We start from the raw sequence: 21,300 nt of genomic DNA on the forward strand, positions 1-21,300 counted from the left end.
CTTTGTGACACCTGCCCTGTCCACTTCCAACTCTCTCCTTCCTCAAGCATTTACTACGAAACTCTCAAGATCTTGTCATCCCACACCTGTCCACCAGATGGCCTCAGTTTTCCTGCCTCTCCCTTTCACCTGCTCCTGCTCCACAGCTGCCACTTCCTGCTCCTTGAAGCCCTCCTGCCTGCCTCCTGTTGCATCAGTTTACCTCTTTGAACAACCTGCATGTTGCCAAATGTAAGTCTGTGTTTCCCTTTGATTCGACCTGCTTTGCATGTGTCTGCTTGACGGTTCAGGACATATTTCAGCCATAAAACCAAAAACAAGGAGGTAACAGACACTAGAAAGCCTCATAAACCTGAGATGAGAGTTTTTCTCTCACTAAAAAACAGTCTAGGAGTTCATGAATGCCCTTAAAGAGAAATACTTGGCCCTGAAAATAACATACTTAATATTTTAATAGGTGCTTGAGAACTTGAGAACAACATGCGTCACTCTTATGTAAAGAGACGGAAACGTTTAAAAACTGAAGTGAGAAAGAATGCACTCATGACTGTTACGCCACTGATTGCATTTTCATTCTATTCACCAGCTTTATGTGTCTGTAATGTTATGAATAGCACCAAGGCAGCTTCTGTGACATCAGTCTCCGTGGAGGGACAAAAAGAAACGAAGGTTGGGGCTGAAATCAAAGCAGAGTCTATTGAATGATTGGTCCTTGACTTGCCAGTGGCGGATCTCTTTAGAGAACAGGTAATGACAAAGACGTGTTTATCTGTCGAAAGAAAAGTGAAGGTTTCAAGAACTAAGCAAATTCTTCATCTATGAGCAGTGCTGTTAGATTTAATAATTTAAATCCACTGAATTTTCTGGGTTTAAAGGTAAATGGTAGTTGTTAAAAGTTTGTTTAAGCCTCAACACAAACTTCACAGTTGATATATTGTGTGCTTGTTGTATGAGGAACAGCTGCCGGACTCCGTCATTGGAAGTTACCTCCCCTCAACATGAAAACAACAAATTAAAGATGACAGATTTTCATTTCATCCCATTAGAAGTGATGATTATTCACGTCAATCATGATCACTCTGCTGTTTCTGGAGCAGCCCACGTAAATCACAGATTGGTCAAGGATATTGAATTGAATTGGATAACGTGACGCGCTGATATTGAGTAGCCTACTCTGTGAGGTTTTCATGTGCATCATCAGACAGACCTCCGTTCTTCTTCTCTGCTTTAGCTATTTTAAAGCAAGGTGTCAGAAAGTTTCTCCACTGAAGAGCAATCTAAATAAATAATATTTTTGTCTCTGTTTGTTTGTCTGTTAGTTATCAGGATCTGCAAAAGTCTACTGGATGGATTAGTGTGAAACTTGAAGGATGTGCCTGCGGGGGCCATCGTTCTAACCTGACAATTGTTTTATTTAATTTAATCAAACTCCTTGGCTTCTCATATTAATGCGCCACAATAATAATACAACTTTTTTTCTACAGAGGGGCAGCTCAGTCAAAGAGGGAAAATGGGAAGTAGCCCAGGCAACTTTAGTTCTATGCTGTGCACGTCCATGTGATGTGGTATGGGTCAGGAAAGAACTCATTTACTTTGGTGTGAATCTGAATCAGGGTCCGGGATTTTTTTTTCTTCCTCTAACATTGCGAGGTGTTTTTCAACATTGCCGTTGATTTCTCAGAAAATACTTCATGGATCTTGATCATAGGACAGATATTTATGAGTGTGCGCTGTTTGTTACAAATGCAAATAAAATCTGGATCTAGAGAATTTAAATGTGGTCTCATAAGTGGACTGTTGGGTCTTGGTGAAGGTATGTGCTCTATTGATTTCTACTCTAGTATTCTGTATACATTTAGTGAACAATGACTATTACCATTATAATGCTAATGTTAAACTTCCACAAGAATAACTTCAAGTACTAATACCCCTACTATCATTATTCCGCCCATATGAGAACTGCACTCTCTTGTTTTAGCGCAGCTTTTAAATTAATGGAGATATAACAGGAATCAGCCGAACAATGGAAGGAGTTGCTGAGTTCATTTAGGTCGCAGTGAGTGGCTCAATAAATCCTTCTCAGCAAAATGAACGAAACATAATTGAACTCCAGCTAGACAAAGGAACAGTGCTGCTGAAGCACAATTAAAGTTTTCTGCTAATTTGGTGTTTTTTTTTTAATGAGGAGCGTAAATTAACATCGTTCAAGACAATCCTGCATGAGCTTAAATCTTCTCCAGCAGCAGCTGCAGTGGAGGAGCCTGAGACATGCAGCACTGAGCATGCTCAGCGTCATGGAGATAAACCGTCCTGGTCCTGTCTGGAAATGGACTTAGGAAGAGGATGACCTTCATGACTGTCTGACCTCAACAGGTAAATAGATTTTATCGTGATCCACAGATCAAACCGGACATACAGTAGATACGTTATCATTATATATTTTCTGAGGCTCTTTCCTGCCAACCTCAAGCTGATGCAGACACGATCTTGACAGACACATTATTCCTGCGTCATACAACAAATGATCAGGGTGCAAATATTTGCCGAACATGGACACAACACTCAGTTCACAGTTTATTAGGTGAACCCGGAAAAAACATATGCAGTCTAATACAGTGGCCTTGCAAATCATGCATTCATGTCATTTATAATGTAGAGGAGCCTCTGTACCATTATTACCGATTTACTTAACCGATTTCCATGAAATCTTGTAGAGGAGTGGGACATGATCCAAGGAAAAAATGTATACAAATTGGGAGTGGATCCAGATCAAGGGATGGGTCTGATTTGTCGGAGAATATTTCATGGATCTTGATGATAAAAATCTGACATATTTCCAGGACTGATATTTATGCCCCTGTGCAATTTTGTGCAGATCTTAATACGAAAGTGGATCTAGTGAATTTATGTGTGTTGTATGTGACTGATGTGTGGACTAAAAACCAAAACTCCTCTCTGTCAGCTCACAGACTGAATCCTCCCAAATGACCATACAGTTGACTTAACGCATTTGTGTTTCAACACAAACTAAACTTGATAACAGGTAGAATATGTTGTGGGAATATAGAGTTAGACTTTAATAATCTCGGCTAGGTGTTCTAAATAAACTGACATCTGCTTGTCTTGTGTCTGCTGCTGCAAAGTGATGCACCTGATTTCTTCATGGAAAAAGAAATTGGCTTGTTTGTCCCCTCCACATGGAGGTTAGGACCCAAAGTTGGCCAGAGAGCAGCGCTGTGCGGCGGCTGAGGATGTAGCTGTCAGTGTGATTACATACATTCATTAGTATTCTCTGGGAGTAGCATGGCCGATCTCACACAGCCTTGGGGGAAGCCTTAGAGAGGATCTTAGAATCTCGGAGGCGGGTTCACCTCTGTGTTTTTGTGTATGAGTGTGTGGTAGCTGATTGCAACAGCTGAAGGATTAGGGTTGAGTTTAGAGCTTACGTCCATGATACTCGAGCACTGTCACTATCAGGTGCCTCGGCCGGGAGATGATTCAACAGTTATAATCAGTGAGAGTTGTGAATTCAGAGAGCAGAGTGTGGAGGGGTTGTGAAAAGTATGGAAGGAGGGGGAATGGATGAACTCGAGGGAAACACAATAAGTGACACACTGCGGATGAAAATAGGAGTGTGTGTGTGTGCTGTGACCTGGCCTGATTTTTGTGATTAAAAGAGCGGGTCCTGAAGAAAGGCATGATTGGTGTGTGTCGTAATCATGTAGCTGCAGAGAGGGGAAGATGAGCCGCACAGTCAAATAACATGAGCTCGGTCGTAGCATTCATGGTCCCAGACGGTGTCTGAATGAAGCCACTGAGGTCCGAAGTGAGAAATATGAAGTGGAGTGGAAGTGCAGGTTATTTTTTACTTTCCGCACGAGCTGTGTGGAAACGAGATGTTGAAGGTCAGGGAGAGGCAATCAGCCGTTTTACAGAATATAATTTCCGTGAGACAAATGTGAATGAAATCAGCTTGAAGGGGGGGGAATCCCTCCCGGACCTATGACATGCAGCTCACGACACGAAGAATGTAGAGAAAAGAAGGATTAAATTGAAGGTCTTGAAAGGACTCAATCCTGCCAGGTAGTGGAGTGAGTGGTGTGAGGAGCGAGGCAGTGGATGATTGCACCCTGTAGGGTTACAAGCTGTTGTTGGTGTGTTATGACAGAACGTGAGGTGGATTTTAGCGTGTATACAGTCGATGGACACTCTTTTTACTGGGACACATAAACGTGGTGAGGTCAGTCGGAAGCTGAGAATCACTCATGCAAGTGGTAACATTAGTGTGTGTGCTGAATTAACATGGAATGCATTGACTCTACAGAGGTCAAATTAATGCAGACGGCTGTATTAGATATCCTATTATACATTTTAATTGTACATTTTTTAATTACTATACTTATTTATGTTGGGTATTAAGTCTTCGCATTACACTGTGGTGAGCTATATTTCAATGGGAATAATTCCACAAAATTAGTAGTAGTATTTTAAGCAATAATTACCTCTTTATCAGTTACAGCAATCTATTTCTCTATTTTATATTAAAGTCTTTTTTCCTGTCCTGAAGAGTGATGTAGTGTATCAGTGTCAGAGTAACATGAGCAGCTGTTAAACCCAGAGAGCTGTAGTTGTTGATTTAAAGATTACCCATGGACAAACTGTAGCCCACTTAAACCCACAGGCCAGAGTGTCGGGAGAACACTTGCACAGACAAATCCGGCTTCACAGTGAGTGAGCGTGTTCATCCGGAGCCTATGGAAAAAGAACATGTAAGTCAGCCTCATATCTTCCTCAAGGAAGTTTTCTTTCAGTAAAAAGCTGAATAAAGAATGAGCATTGTGGCATTAACACAGGATATAAAGTAAAAGCAACAAAGGCCACTATTGTATTGTATATAGAGGCATTAGACATTTTCAAGTTTAGCGTTGAGAGTTTTGAAGTTGAACTAATAACTCAGTGTCCGCCGAAAGGAGGAGACGTTGAGGTATGAGATGTGATCATCAAATCATTTGCTTTTTCATGTGAGCACCATTACTTGGGTTGTTGTGGCACAGCCAGAACCCAATCTATAACCTTGTTTTACACTTTTATTCATTTTTTATTCAAAATCGATATATTATCATTCACTTGTTTGTATGTTTTATTTCATGTATGTTATATTTAATTAAGGTCCACTTCAGCACCATCTTGAGCAGCGAATAGAGTTTGGATCAGTATACGAACCTCGGTCACTTTATAAGAGGTAATTGTAGTAAAGAGCATATTCACTGTCTCTGTTTGAAGACATGTGTTGGACATGGTTTTCTTTTACCATATTCACTTGTTTTTTTCTGTTATATTTAATAGTAATAGTGCAGTTAAATAGTCAAAATTACCAACTGCTGAGGATGATAACTGGACTTCAATGGATTAACCTCCAACACATTTGATACTACACCATCCATAATGAGATTGTGTCTCTCATTAGACCCTTCCTGCCTGGTTGAGACAGATAAGATAACATTATCCATTATTAGTGCCATTATGTGGAAATTTGCTCAATAATAATAATCATCATCATCATCCAGCCTTCGAGACTGTTTTGGTGTTACCTCCCTATCCCCATTGTCAATGTATCCTAAATAATGTGGACTCACTGGAAACAGTCCAGTGTGTCGTTAATCCTCCTACATGTTCAGTGCAGGCTTTTTCGGTATTAGTTAAGGTTGGATGATATTTAGATAAAACGCATGTATTCTGTACAAACAGGGTAATTTAATTCTTTAGTATTGTTTATCGCCACCAAAAATACACAGTAATGTAAAAAGTAATAGTCAACATGGTGTCCCTCAACTTTTCAAGGTCTGGACTGATTCCAGTGGAGAAGTTGCCAGCTTCTGGCTCTCATTCAAAATGGAGGAGAGGGACAAAAGAATTAGCCACGTTTGGTTATGGAATTAGTCTAATTAAAAAGCAATCTTAGACACAGAGGATGGATAGTTTTAAAGTTAAGCTCTCGAATGCTGTGGATTATATGGAATGAACAGGAATGAACATTTTTAAATGGGCAGGAAAGTTTTAGCCTATTTGCTCTTTGCCATTGCTGTTGGATTGGAAATGAATAGCGACACACTCTCGGAGACTGCAACAAGCTGTACTCTGACCTCCGATGCATTAGCGTTATTTGGAAGAGCTGTAAGTTATTGCTATAAAAATCTTGAGCTTTAGGTCTCATATTTTAATTATGGAAATTTGTGTTCCTGGAAAGGCTGTATATTTACCTCCTAATTCCACAGACGTCTGTCTGCATGTGGAACACATATCTGTCAAACTGTTTTTCCAAAGGAAATGCGGTGTTGAAATTGTTGCGATTTTATATGAAATTTGATGCGACCAGTCCTCGGGGCTAACAGTCAGTCTGTGGGCCGAGTCGAACATTTCTTCTTCTATGTTAAACTAGAGCAACTGTGGGTTGAAACCGTAACCACATCATCTTTATAATTGATTGGACACAGACATTCACGGTTGCCGAGGGTGCTAATCTCCGTTATTACAACGTTCATAGATTAACTTCCTCTTAAGCAATTTCTTTCCAAAGTAAAAGCACAGCATTCGTTTTGTTGCAGCATGGCTTTACATTGAGCTGAATTACAGAGCTTTTGTTTCGAAAAGTTGTGAATTTGGTTCTGTAGATTGTAGAAATGTGAACAGTAATAAAGCTAATTCTGTTATTAAAATCTTTAGATAAACCAGGTAGGATTAACGCAAAGTTTCCTAACTTCACTCAGCACCATGGACTGTTTAGTAAAAGCTCTGCTCACAACGTCCGACACACAAATAATAAAAAGTGACAGTATATTGTAGAACTGTTTGAGGAGGACTCACTAATGACAAGGAATAATTCTGAAGAGGCTCTGGAGCATTAACACAGGACAAGAGAACAGACCATTCCAAATTAGCAGGTTTAAAACAGACACTGCCCTTGTATTAAGAAAGTCTGATATTGTGAAAGTCCTGCATACAATAGACTGTATGAGCCAAATAAAAGACACACAAATGACACTGACATTTTTATTTTATTAAAACTTCATAGATATAAAAAATTCTGATAAAATTGTCAAATATGAAGCTATTTGTATACGTCCATGTTTAAAAAATCTGCTCAATATATCAGTTCAATATAATCTTAAGCAAATAGTACACGACTCTGGGAACTTTACTACATTCCACCAAGCCAATAACGGCAGTGCTGTGAAGTGCGCCTCAGACCACAGTGGGTGGTGGCGGACGACACGATGGGGAACCCCAGGAAGTCTTGTCAAGCTCTGCAACACAATTATCGCTCATCAATCTTTAATATCTCATCCATCTCCCCCATCTTAACTGACAGGGTGGTACTCACCTTGCAATTATTGTCACAGCTTGCGTCCAAATTGTTGGAATCAGATCCTCCGCCCAACAAACTTTACCGATGTCGTCCCAACAAAACGAGGAAGGAGACAAAATATGTATTTTTGATTGTTGTACTTCATATAAATCAGTTTGAAGATTGACGGAGCTCAATGGTGAGTAAGAAAATGTCAGCTTCCGATCTTGTTTCATTAGTCTTTAACATTGAGAAGTGTCATGAACTGAACAACCTACCTTGTGCTTTTGTGATAGGAATGCATAAATCCTGTGTACTCCGCTGAAACACTGTGACCAAACCAATCCCTTACTTCTTAAAGTGAGAAATAAGAACATATACATTTCCCAGCACGCCCAAGGACCAGCTGAGAGAACGCCAGGCGTCTCAAGGTGAATGCAGCATGTAACTCAGCCAATGTTAACAATTTGATAATGTGACCTCACCAGAAGGGACAAAATTATGATATTACCTTTCCTTGTGCTTATTCTCACATCTAATGTATTTGAATATGTCGTTAATCCATCTACAGATGTTGAATTAAACCGCAGAAATACCAGCATTTACTTTGTTCCCTACTCAACTGAAATTGCCATCACAAACTTTGTGATGTCGGCAGGCTCACTCATGTGAGAGGACATCTGAAACTTGGTGCTGAAGGTAAAGACTGTGCACCGGCTGGAGTCTGGTTCTCCAACTTCAACCTCCCTGTCACAAAGGATAGAGAGGTGTAGGCCTGAAGCCTGAGGACGGAAGCCACTCCCCTCTGTGATCGAGTGAACCAGGGGGCTGTGACAGCACTTTCTTTGATTCAGGAATTGAGGTGGAAAGAGTATTGGCACCATTAGGGCTTGTTGTAAATGGTTTTGTATTTATATAGCGCGTTTCTAGTCTTGATGACCACTCAAAGCGCTTTACAGTACAGTTTTACATTCACCCATTCCAAACACATTCACACAGTGCATCTATTTGCAGCACTTTTGTATTCTATGGGGGGCCATTAAGGGTTCAGCATTTTGCCCAAGGACACTTCGGCATGCAGATGGGTCAGACTGGGGATCGAACTGCCGAACTGTGGAACTACCTGAACTCCTTCAGGTTGGAGGACGACCACTCTTCCCCTCACCCACAGCCGCCATGTGGTTGTGACAGATGTGTCAACATAGTTGGCTTTGAGTACCACTGTAGAATCTTCCATGCTTTGTTCGAAGAGGCTTGCATTGAGTTAGTTTGACTGATCAAGAGCTGATCTGTGATTCGCTCCCACCCGTATGTTTGGCAACCCCACAAAAAGGATATGAGCTCTTTTAATTTGACTCAAACATTAAAGTAAACAGAATAAACTAGACAAACACAATGCATGCTCCTCCGTTAGGGTGCCATGGCGACTGCATTGTGGCAGCTCTCCCAGACGTACTGGAGCTGTAACGATGCATCGAGCGCGATGAGGCTGCGGAGATACCATGTGGTAACCACAGCAACTGTGAGTGCTCAGCTTGTCCTGCTCCTGTTTTTCTACATCATGTTTTTGAAGACTTTAGAGACTGTTACAATATGGAAACAAATGTGCAGAAAGGTTATTGTTGTCCTTTGCGATGTGGATACAAACATCTGTATTTTCTGATGGAGCAAAAAGCTTTTCACCATTTGGTCCTCGCTGAAAAAAGAAAGTATACACGCTTGATTACCTCTGGCATACAAGGAATGTGCGTGGCACAGCTGGATAATATATGACTCGCACATATCGTGTTGCAGTGGTGCTAAGTGGTGATCAACAAGTGACGATAAAAAAATTCAGTCGTGGAATCGAAGCATCTTAGTTGGGATGAAAGAACATAAATCTAACTCAACTTACTCCTTTTATTATGAGGCACTTATGTTAGTGCAGCAAGAAGAACAAGGACACGAACCCTGGCCTCCCTCCTGTGAACACGCCCACACAATTTATGTATTGCTTGCGACGTAGGATCAATCTAACCGCAGTAACCTTTCTTCATGGTGTCCTTGTTCACTGTTTGGTCAATGGCTCTTTGACATGTTCTCCTTGCACTCTCAATCTTATGCTGCTATTATTACTGGAGTAAAAAGGGAGATTAGTATTTAACTCAACATCAACTTCATAAGAATTTTATTGTCATTCAAAACTATGGCCAATTGCACATTTGAACAAAATCTCATTGCATCCTGGTCACAATACAGGAGAGAGGTATACAAAAAAAAACTTTCCAAGCAGCATAGTGTGAATTGCTTATCTAAATGTATTGCACCAGAGAAAACTGAATTAATTGGCTAGTGTACATTGCACAATAATCTGCATTAACTGTAAATCTTAAATTGCTTATGTAACTTGTAAATGATAGTGTAATGCACAAGGGAACAACTGTGTGTGTATTGTTAATTTAGCAGCCATTTAGGTAGATTACAAAACATAGATGGTAATTCAAGTGCAGTCCAGTGTGAATGTGTGTTGTTGTGTGGAGAAAGGGATATTACGACAATATTATTTTATTTATATTATATCATTGCATTCTTAGAGATATTTCACAAGTTTTATTTTCCATATTACTCCTAAACCATTTCTGGTACTTACTCAGAACACCAAAGATTAAAGTTTTAGGCCTTGAACCAGGATGTAAGACTGGTTAGTCATTTCCCTGTGGGATTGTGACAAGTGTAAAACTGTTGCCACTTCAATTTGGACACCGTTGAAACAACTTCTATTAAATTAAAAGTCCCACTGGATAATAGCCTGACGGCATGAGTGCCCAAGTCTCATCAAATGAATTAAAAGGTGCACATAAGGACCAAGGGCTTTGGTTAAACGGCACTCTAAATTAACTGCATTGTACAGTAACTTTGCATGACTAAAAATGGACTGACTGCGTAAAGCTAATTGGCTTTTGCATTTAACACTTATCTCTCCTGAGCAAAGAAGCCGGGAGGATTCTGAGCTGTTGCATGCTCTTGTTATGAGGTCATTTGTCACTACATGATGTTTCTGTGTCTCAGGGGAGCAAAAAGTGGCACTTATCTATCAAGAATATGTTGAGGTATTGACGAGAAGCCGCCCCCACCGGACCTCACATGGTGACCTTAACATCCAGGGAGCAACATTAGTCACCCAGGCTGCACTTAAGTATTTCCCATTTAATTAAAGCTATCAAAAAAGGGTTGCTCTTTAAACTGAGCGACTGGGAGGCATTACTCAAAGCCTGATAACAATAGGCACATGACAAAAAGATTATAAAAAAAAATATTAATGTTGATATTGTTCTCCTCTGCCATGCAATAACTGTGTTGCCAGTCACAGGAAAAATCATTTTCTTTTCCATTTTCATCTGTTAGGGCCAATTTAAAGAGAATATCACCAAAGCAAATTAATTACTCATGCCGTGAAGTTAGAAGTAATTTATTGATTGTCTGTAAGGACATTTATTTCAGAATGATCGAGAGATGGTATAATGTGTTGTGTACCCTCTAAATTCATTGAAAACTGCAGCCTGTCTGTAATAATTTGTATTGAGGATAGGATAGTAATAACATACAAATGTCTGCCTGAGCACTAGGATAGTAATTTCTGTTATTTCAATGAGGTGTATGAAGGTATAAGTGAGGTTTACATAACTCCATTCATTTAAAATAATCACAATAAGGAAACTGACTCTCTACAACATTACTAACACACAACATCAGCAATAGCATCTCAACTTAACCTGGCTTGGTATCACACAAGGGATTTACAGTGTTGAGGTACTTTCTGGTGGCAGGACACGGACCATACTTATGGTTTTTTTTTTGTCCATTCAGGGGTTAATTTTTATAAATTAAAGATCACCATGAATCAAACCATGGATCACCAGGACTGTTGCCAGTCATCTTGCCTTAAGAATGTTGAGAGGAAAACCCAGGACACCAGACTGGAGCTCAGCTCAGTCACCACGTAGTGTAGCAGCTGCTACCTCTGACAAGGAGGTTATGTATTCATCAGCGTTAGTTTGGTTTTCTGTTTGTTGATACTAGCATTATACAAAACCTACTCTATGGATTATCATGGAAGTTGATGGAAGGATGCAGTATAATGAGGAACGTTTATTTCAGTGTGGATCTGGATCAGGGGATGGATCCAGGAAAAGTTCACTTTATTTATCATTGAGAGGTACACAAACATGAGTGTTGTTAAAATGTTTTGATCTATATGGTTTATGTCTATTAGTGGTTTATTCATAATTTCCCTGCATATTTTCTCATAGCTTCTTTTGCAACAGTGCAGTCTGGCCTCAGTTTGTTTATTGTCTTGGCTTGGTCATTGAATGAAGACAAGCCTTTTACTTTATGTATGATAAATAAATCTGTATCTTCAGTAGATTCTGTGTCTTGTGTATTGAGAATCTTTGGGTCACACTTTCATGATTCAATCCTCTACATCTATAAATATAGATCTCCATCAGATCAATGCAGTTAAGTGTAATCTTGATGAATAAGCATATTGAATTTCCATTTAACAATAACATAATCAGCGCTGTCTCCTTAATGTATGTTTCCATACTATACAGCAATAACAAATAGATTAGTAATACTGTTATTAAGTTATTATAAGAATTTCCCCCCAAAAAAGATCTGGTCTTGCACTACAATATTAAATTGTATTATTACTCACAGCTTGTAAAATGTTTTGACTTCAACAACAGAGTATTTTAAGACGAGTTGGTTTAATAAATTACAGGCTCAGTCCGATTTATCAAATGTTTATTGATGCTGCTGAAGATGCATTTCCATCAGTAACGACAATTGCAAAACCTATACATATTAATACGTGTGCGTGGCACAGCTGGATAGGATAGAACTTACTGAGTGCCACAGATCAATAGTCTTCTTGTGAAACCCAATTTAAATTCAGATTTATATTAAGATCTGCACCAAATTACACACACTCATGAAGATCAGTACCCCTAACATACCGAATTTCTTTCATCGACGTCCATGAATTATTCTTTGAGAAAATTTGAAATTAATGAAAGACGCCCTATCTCCTGAAGTTGAAGAGCAATTATTTACGTTATCCTACACACAAGTAAACAATCAAATGGACGGGGGGAAAACATAACCTCCTTGGCGGATGTAATCAGACCAAACCAAACACTGGACACACGCTGATTTGAAGTACGATATCTCAGCTGCTCTCCCAGCTGTGATAGAATCATTTCACTTAAAAACATTAACATGATTGCCTCAAAGATCATCAGTAGCCCTCAGCATCAGTGCAGTTACTGCCTGGAGATGCCTCAGTAGCTCTGATGTTGTTTGAGATCCAAGAAATTGTCAAACTATTTATTCGGCCAAATCGATAGTGCATGTTTATTTGACATATTTACCTTTGTCTGAATGTTGTTAAAGCCGGAACAAAAATAACAACTCCATAAAAGCCCTGACACTGAAGTTGATTAAAGCACCAAAGTCTCACTTCGGTATAGATCGAGTGTCTGAAGCATTATATAGTTATAAGCACTAGCCAACCCTGAAGGACATCAATGCTTTATCTTCAGTATGGAAATAAAAACATGGCATGCATATGACAGAATATGACAATATTACACTCATTTAAATGTGGTAAAACTTCATCAAACAAGGTAGTTTTTATAAGTTACCCAAGGTTTTACCTCAGTTTCCTTTCCAACGCACAATTTAAAAATGTTCATTGTGGGCGATGTTGTCAGCAGGCCTGGGCTTCTATACATTGTTAAAAATCAGGTCATACACACACACACACACACAAACACATATGTGAACACATTCCCCTGACTCTCGTCCTACTGAGGAGACGACAGGTGACTCCGGGGAGACAGATTGAGATGGATAGTGACCCAAAGAGGGACACATGGTGAAAGGAAGTGAGGGGAGGGAGGTAAAAGTTTGGAAACGAGCAGAGGGAGAGAAGTGGGGAAGTTATCTGTGTCCAAGTTTAAGAGCTTGTTCACACCGGACGCGGAAGCGACGCGGAAGCGACGCGGAAGCGAGGCGAAGCCTGAAACATGCTTCTGCGACTGCGTCTGCGTCTTTTCACGCCGCTGTGGCGCAAGACTCGTTGTCATTCATGCTTCCCCAACCGTTGCGCGTCTTACAAAGCAATTCTGCGCCAGAACACTAGGGGGAGTAATGCTTTTTGTCGAAGACGACCTGAGAGACGCCTTCTTTCTTCTTCATCGATTGTTTATTTACATAGCTACTGCGGCTCCTTGTAGCCTTTTTCAGGCGGACAAATACGCCAGTCAGTGACGGGTTATACAAGTGGACATACTTTCGGATCTCTTCTGCCAAACGCTCTTCTATTTGGTCCATATTCATTCTTCTAAATCTCCCGTTGTTTCTGCCTGTATTATGGGGCATGAAACCGGAAATGCAGCTCCAGAAGGGATGTAGAGCAGACCAATCACAGCCTTGCGGGCTGAGTGAGCTTGCGGAGCTTTGCCGTAAATTTTAGAAAAGGGGGGCGACGCCCGTCAGCACGTAAGGAGGGATACATAAGCATGTAAGGGACCCGGAAGGGCTCTTGCGCTTACGGGCCCGTGAAAACGCAGAAGCATGTTTCAGGCTTTGCGCAGCGCCAATCCTCTGGCTCCCATCCACTCCCATGTTAAACCGCAGCGCTGAACACACCGGAGGCTGAAGCGTAGCGTTGTGCCGCGGCTGCCTAGCGCCGTGAAGCGATCGTTTCGGCGTCGAGTCTATTTTTTCCACTTGACGCGAGCGTATCGCGACAGGAAACACACTGAAAAATGATTTAAAACGATATAGATGACATATTTTATATGATATAAATGATCAAATATGCATCCCATACTTTGTATTCACGTTCTGCTGTCTTGGAGTTTTAATTTTACCACTTTTACCAACCACATTATTTAATGTCCCCCTCTGCCCATCCACTACAGCCACACAAGCAGTCATAAAGATAAAAAAGAGGGGGGGGGTACGTATTCTCCACATAGGCTTGAGTGGAGAATACGTAATTTACCCTCGACACCCGACATTTAACGGAGCTAACAGCGGAGAAGTTCTTCAACATGGATGACATTAAATTAATCATTGAAGTGGAGAAGTAACTTGAGTTGTTGATTCTCAGCATATGTTGTATAAAGACAACACCAAAAAAGACACATGTTGGGATGCTGTTGCAGTTAATGTTGGAGCAACAAGTAAGTATATGCTTGAAAAAAATGATTAAATGCCGTTTTTACTGCAGGCTGATAGCAGCAGAAGTATGTGATATTATTAGTAATGCGCGGCGCTTCGGCGTCGCTACCGCGTCCGTTGTGAACCCGGCGTTATAGAACTGTGTCTGAATGGCTCATGTACAGTAACTAGTCTGTGGCCAAGGTCTCAATATTATAGTTCAAAGGAAAACTTTCCATGTTATTAACTTCAGTATAAGAGTTACAGCTTGTGGCATTGAATGAGGACACACGTAGAATATGTTGCCCATGGTAATAATACACAGTATGTTCAGCTGCACAAAGATGCTTGAAATGATGATTAGGCTCTGTACATGCTTTGCTGGACTTCCAACACGGTCGTCGGCTGATGGATAAAGTGGATGTGGAAACTGCAGACAACAAACCCCTCTGGCTGTTGACACCTCAAAAAGCAGCACAGCTCAAATGACTTTCTTGTCAATCTCTGAGGGGCCTTGTTGCCTGGAGTCAGACAGCGCTCCCCCTTCTCCAGTATTACACAGGACGAGAAAATGAGATGGGCTCCATTATGTTTATTGTTACTCCGGCTGGTGGGCACAGACATGTGCTACATGTCGGGTAATGAGAGCAGTGCTGAATAATATTATTTTTAGTTTTGGCGGAGCAGGAGTGAGGTTGTGATGGGGCCACTATGTATCTTGGGTGCCCGAAACTTTTACCTCAGCACAAAAAATAAACTAGGTCACAATACAGATCATTTTATTAGCTTATATACCTATTTATAGTCTATTTGTGACAGTTTCAGATTGTTAGTGTACAGAATAAAAACAAACACACCTTGGCAGTAGGGGAACACATCCACCTCTCTGGAACCTCACTCGAGGAAAGAAAAAAATCTGTATATATAATGAAAAAGCAGATAAATAATAAAAAAGGTTAGTACATATGGTTGTGGACAAGAACATTAATTTGATATGATGATATTTAGTTTAAGCTATATGTTTTCAATTAATTCTCTAAAGGTGACCCAGGTTTTAATTAATCTATCTTGGGAGTTGCTCTGGTTGTGTTGCAGCTTCTCCACTGGAATCACAGAGAGCCTCTCCTGCACAGAATAATTAGCCTGTGAGCCAGCAGCATTAAAAATGCTGTAGCATTTATGTTTTTATTTCATCTTTATTTAATCAGGCAGTCGAGTTGAGATCGAGATATCTTTTCCAAGAGAGGCCTGGGAACAAGAATCACTTACAATCAGCAACAATATAACACAAGCAACAACAAAACAACATAATATAGGGTTAGGGTTCATTTATTAAAACAGTCACAAGATTCATAAAAACATCACATAGTAAATATTTGAAAACTCCAAAGGGAACACAAGTCTATAGTTCAAGGGAAGTTAGTAAAATCATTCCATTTAGAAGGTGCATAGTTACTGAATCCAGGCTCAGTCGATATTGGTGCGTACATGAGGGATATCTATAGATAAGCAGTTATTGGATCTTGTGCTGGATGTACTGGTTATAAATGAGAGAAGAGAGCTTAGGTAATTTGGAAGTTTTAACAACGTCAGATGACTCTCTCTTCTCGTTTGTAATCTCACTTATACTCACTTGTTTCTCGTTACCAGGAGAACAGTAAGTGAGTCTTCTGACAGTAGTACAAAGCTCTTTTAGACCAAACGATTACATTGTAGCCACTGCTGCCATGTTCTTGTTTCCGGCAGAATTGATTCCCAAGGTTTTTGTACGTACTATTCATTTATTCACCCACATTTATAAACATGGGGCCCAGGTTGAAAATACTGGAATTCCCATTTTTTTCCCATACAGCTACAAGCGCATTACTGTGGAGGTGTTTATTATATGTAACATCAGTGAACCTATTTCTATTCTATTAAATACTTTGTGTGCGATGAGAAAATCTGAAATGGAGCACAAGACAAAACAAGTGATAAACACCACTGTGGACGTGGTGCTTGCCTGACGGCAGCCGTCTGATGGATGTTAGCAGCATGGTGAAATGTTACCTATACTAATAATGTCATTGATTGATCACCATTTGTTAAAAAAAAGAGTCACGCATGGCTTGCTGGGATACACAGTGGGATGGTTAGGGAGGGATCAAGGGCTAATAGTCATAGAAGTCCTCCAGGCACGCTGGGTGCTGTCAAGTTGACTTGTGATGGATGACAGTGCCTATTGCTCCAAGTGGCAGCCAAGAATGGTGAGGGTCCTGGTGTCACCTTGTGGGCTGCTCTCTGCAGCCGAGACAAATGACTCTTAATATGCATTGGAGATTACCCCTAATTCACTTGACATTTTAGAGATGTCTTGTTAATTCCACCCCATATCCTATGAATTACATTCATATGCAGCAATCGTGCGATACCAATTTACACCTATCGTCAGAGCTCCATTTCTGCAAAAGGTAGGATGTAGGGTACTGCTATTATAGAGAAGCTAAAAGTAAGGATATCTCTGTATTCTTCACTGTATAATGAGATGTGTGTCGGACTGAAATCACTGTGATCTATTAATCAAATTACTTAATACTCAATTCAACTAGGGTAATAGGATCTATACTTTATAGGCTCACTGTTGGTGGAGGAAAAACAAAAGAATTGAACTAAAAAATTCTGCAAAGAAACAAACCAGTGAGCCATATATTTCAGTAATATTAAATTGAATGTAGTTGATACATGTATAATCCTGCTATAACACAGGTACAGACCACCCAAATGACAAAAATGGAAGCTTGTCAATCAGTGTTTGCTTTCTGTAAATTACATTAAGTCTTAAAGCTTTAGAACTAGAAGGTAGTGGTGTCTTTTCATCACTTGGGTGGCTTTCCAACAGGTGGTGATAAGAAATATTAATAAAGCTTTGAAAAAAAGGTTGTATGCAATATCGATGACAATACCGCCAGACAAAGATGATTCATGATCCAATCATCCCCGTAAAAATCAGAGTTCCCATATCTCGTTGTTGCCATGGATATAATCTGTGTTTAATTCCTAAAATGAATAATGACGATTACATTTAATTTCATTTGTGCTTATGTTTACATAATTTGTTTACAAAGTTGATTCCCCAAGATGTCGCCTTTGTAAATGGGTCTGAAACGTCTCAATTCATAATCTATTTCCAAGGACCATTATAAATGATCACTGATCTCAAAAACTGTGGATGCCCCACAACCAATCAGAGCAAAGCAGTGTGGTTGATGTGTGATTGAAGTGCAGCAGTTATGCAGCACATAAGTAGCAAACCAATACGCCCAATTCAAGATAAATGGCTCTAATTGGCCCAACCTGTCTCAGGACAGAGGGACATCTGTACATCAGCTTCCCTCACCCGAGTTAAAATATTTTAACTTCAGGGAAAAATGTGCGTGATGCAATGTCTCAAAAGCCAATCAGCGTTACGAATGAAACCTGCCAGGGATCAGTCAATGCAACAACCCGAGGTAACAGGTCATTTAATTGGCCGCTGGTCAGCCTTAGCTATAGCGCTGGATGATGGAAGTCATCCAGGACCAGCTCCTGGAGAAGAAATATGCTGAACTATGTACGACTCCAGATGGTCTTATGGACCCACACACACAAACGCTTCCCTGGCGTTTCCACAACAGGTAAACTGCAGCAGTTGTAGTCACTTAAGCCAGTAGCCCCTTAATACTTGTGTTGCTTGAGTTTTAAGCGATGTGAACATTTGGTTAATGTACAGCCTGAGCTATTTCTGCTGAAGAGGCTGTGCATCAACTAAGGTCTAAAATACAGTAAAATGATTAAAGAATAATTCCCCCTCAGGAAAAAGGTGAATTTGTGCCCCTGCACTGTTTCCCTGAGGAGCCTCCTCAGCTGTTTATTCTGATATGTTGCTGACACACCAGGGATTTCACACAATACTCCCCCACAAACGTAGACATCCTCCCGATATATCCTGCTCTTCCGCCATATCACCGAGATGAGGCACGGAGCAGATATTTATCATAGCTTATTTACTGTCTGCGCATCATTGGGAGTTGATTTATGGCCACATTGTTGGCTAACGTTAGGTTTTTATTAGATTCTGAGGCAATAAAGACACGAGAGTAACATGCGAAATATCTCCACATATCGCGACATGTAAGCAAGTTTATCCCACATAATATTGTGCTCCCTTTGCTGCTTGTGTAATCAAAGCAGCTGGATTCTCCTTTGAATCAAAATTTGGCTCGGTAGAAGATTTGTGTATGACATAACAACTGTACACTAATCGAATCTATTTGAGCTTTTATTTTACTTGGAGTTTATTCGCGTGAACATAGTTTCAAACCTCTTTTGGGCAGAACAAGAACATTACTCACAGTACATGAGTTGATTTAACTGGATAATAAGAAATTACAGACCATGAATGTAACATAAGTTAGCACAGGTGTTACCTTCTGCTGTGTGCGGCTGATGAATTGAGTCGGTTGTATTTATTTATTGTATTATATTTTTTTTATCTTAGACAGTACAAAGCAAACTGACAGAGCTGAGGGAAAACACCGGGGGAATTAAAGATAGAGACAGTGTCATCTCAGTTACACAGAGATATGCACTCTCAGGGCGAGCCTGCAGGATGAGTTAAGGTCTAATTGTAGTGGGTGGTCCTCCACTAAGGCGGATCAACATGCACCTTTGGGATAACAACAGTAGCGGCACACTTACAGCTGCCTGTTATTTCCCATTTCTAATTACGCTGTGCCCCAAGTGTTCACGTACTGACTATGATGCAAACGTGTGTCATATAAAACGGGAAAGATTATTCCCCTCTCAAGAACCATATTGACGCCTGCAACCTCAAACACGCAGCAGCGATCCAACAGAAGGGAATATTATAATTAAACTCATTAAACAGAGAGAAGTTAAACAACAATGTCAGTGAGTTTATCTTCAGATTTAAACCATAGCTTTATCTTTTATACACATGTTTTATGCATGGTGTGTGCAGTTCAACAGACGCAAGTCACACTTGCCCTTGCAATCAGCAGTGGCAGCAGAAAATTGTAGGGCTCAAATCTTCAGTGTATAGTAATTGAATTAATTGAATGTTGCTGCACCCGCTTTGCAGCAACTGACTTTACTGCTGTATTAGCTGGCACCCCCCAACCCCCAAGGTGGCGGTTGAGTTAATCAAGTCCAATATTGATACTGCAGAATCTCGACAAATCACTGAAAGCCTCGTTGCAATTACAGCGTGTTAAGGCAACACAAATTAGTCAATAATTTCGGTTTAATATGATGATTTTTCCCAGTGATTTGCTGACCGCTGCATAGTAGATATATTCCATTGATTGGCTTTGCTTTGCAGTGTTTAGGTTTGTAATTGGCATTTAAGTGTTTGTAAGAGTGGATGCCATGCGGGCTGTAGATACTTGGTCTGCAGACTGTTCTCCATGCAGAGGTCAGCGAGAAAAGATGCAGCAGCCCAAGAACCGACACAGAGAGGCTCGGGGGGGTCACCTTCCTTCAGGCACTCAGGGTACTCGGCCATGACTCTCAGTGGTCATTCAGGTTTTAAGGGCAAGCCGAGTTTTCAAATTCATCAGTTTTGCAGCCGTTCTAAACAAATAATGTTTTATATCATATCACAACATTACTAACAGTTTTTGTGTAGATTAAACACAGAAGTAATTAGCGATCTTCATAGGTGGATGGATTGTGTCCCTAGTTTGTGTCTCTTTTTAGTTGTCATGTGTCTCATTGCAGTTGTTTGACTTTCTAATAAGAGATATCACTTCAAACAGGGACATCGCCCCATAGACCCATTCAGTAGTACAGCCATGCCAGGCAGACACTCTATGGACTAAAAGCAATTTCATTAAGTGCCCCAACTATTTTAGGGTCAAGCTTAATATCTTAAAGCTGCTTTCAACACAGAGACACAGAGGGAAGAGAAACAAAACTGGAGAAAGGAACTAGATATCTGCTTGAAGAAATATCAAATTCCACAATTCATGAAAGACACCCAACAAAAGAAGGAGGTGGGGGTCTGGTCGGGTATGAACTACCTCTGATAGGAATGTTTAAAATATTCATAGAAAGTAACTGTGTTAAGGTAAGGCCATTTAATATATTCATCATTAAAAGGCTATTTAAGCATTGACAATTGAAACAAGCTAGGATTTTGATGACTTTGTCAGATGAAACAATGTAATAAAAAGAGTGAAATGTGGTGTTTTGGGGTCAAACCCTGCTGAAACAATGACAGAATATGTAAATCAGGTAGAATCATATATATATATATATATATATGATTATTATTTACCAAATAACATTTACATTTACATTATATATAAATAAATACCCATTATCATAAAATAAATGTTACTTAATAAGTTCAAACGGTTTCATGTTTTTTCCTTATCTCTCTCTCTCTCTCTCTCTCTCTATATATATATATAGAGAGAGAGAGTTATTTGGTAAATAATTTATGAAAGGAAATCTAAATTTAGTGGTGAAGTTGCCTGTTGCACACCCCTCACCTCACCCTCCCCTTCCAAATATGAAATAGAACCTGTGGTAACCCTCAGTTGTCATAAAAACTCAGAAGGTGTTTAGTTTGTGCAGTTTGAGCTACTGTAAAAACCTGGCGGCCTCCGTAGCTATCATTACTTTTACTAACTGGTGACATCAATGGACACCATTATAATGCTGCTCTGATGGGTCTGTAATATCATGTCAATGATTGATGTGTT

Source organism: Pleuronectes platessa, chromosome 6, assembly GCF_947347685.1.
Source record: "Pleuronectes platessa chromosome 6, fPlePla1.1, whole genome shotgun sequence".
NCBI classification, from domain to species: Eukaryota; Metazoa; Chordata; class Actinopteri; order Pleuronectiformes; family Pleuronectidae; genus Pleuronectes; species Pleuronectes platessa.